Raw genomic sequence first — 341 nt, forward strand, 5'->3', positions numbered from 1 at the left:
AAAAAAAAAAAAAGAGTTAAATGGCAACATGTCCATTTGCTGTACGTTGTACCTTTCTACACTTACGCACAGATGCCCTTGTGATTCACTAGAGTTGCAACTGGCCTGCAGGGCGATTTCTTCCACCTCAGCTTAGATTTGGACACTGCTCATTATTTGGATTTTTTTTAATTTATTTTTTTTATCATTATTTTCTCGAACAGTAACCACCTGAGTAACTACTGAATCGTCTTACCTGTCCAATGATAACTTCAATTCCTGTGTCTTATAAATCACCTTCGGAGTTCACAATCCTCTGAAACAAGTTTAATGGTCGAATAAACTCGAGTCCTCATGTGTTG

At 37.2% G+C, this 341-nt stretch overlaps 1 protein-coding gene across 1 annotated transcript in view; it reads right to left on the reverse strand.

The window, feature by feature from the left end:
• Positions 1-341, reverse strand: part of ca12 (carbonic anhydrase 12) — a 9885-nt gene that overhangs the window by 1381 nt on the left and 8163 nt on the right. The window lies entirely within an intron of this gene.

Source organism: Seriola lalandi, unplaced genomic scaffold (assembly GCF_002814215.2).
Source record: "Seriola lalandi dorsalis isolate HSWRI2012SDOR001 ecotype SW California unplaced genomic scaffold, Sedor1 jcf7180002054682, whole genome shotgun sequence".
Taxonomy (NCBI): Eukaryota; Metazoa; Chordata; class Actinopteri; order Carangiformes; family Carangidae; genus Seriola; species Seriola lalandi.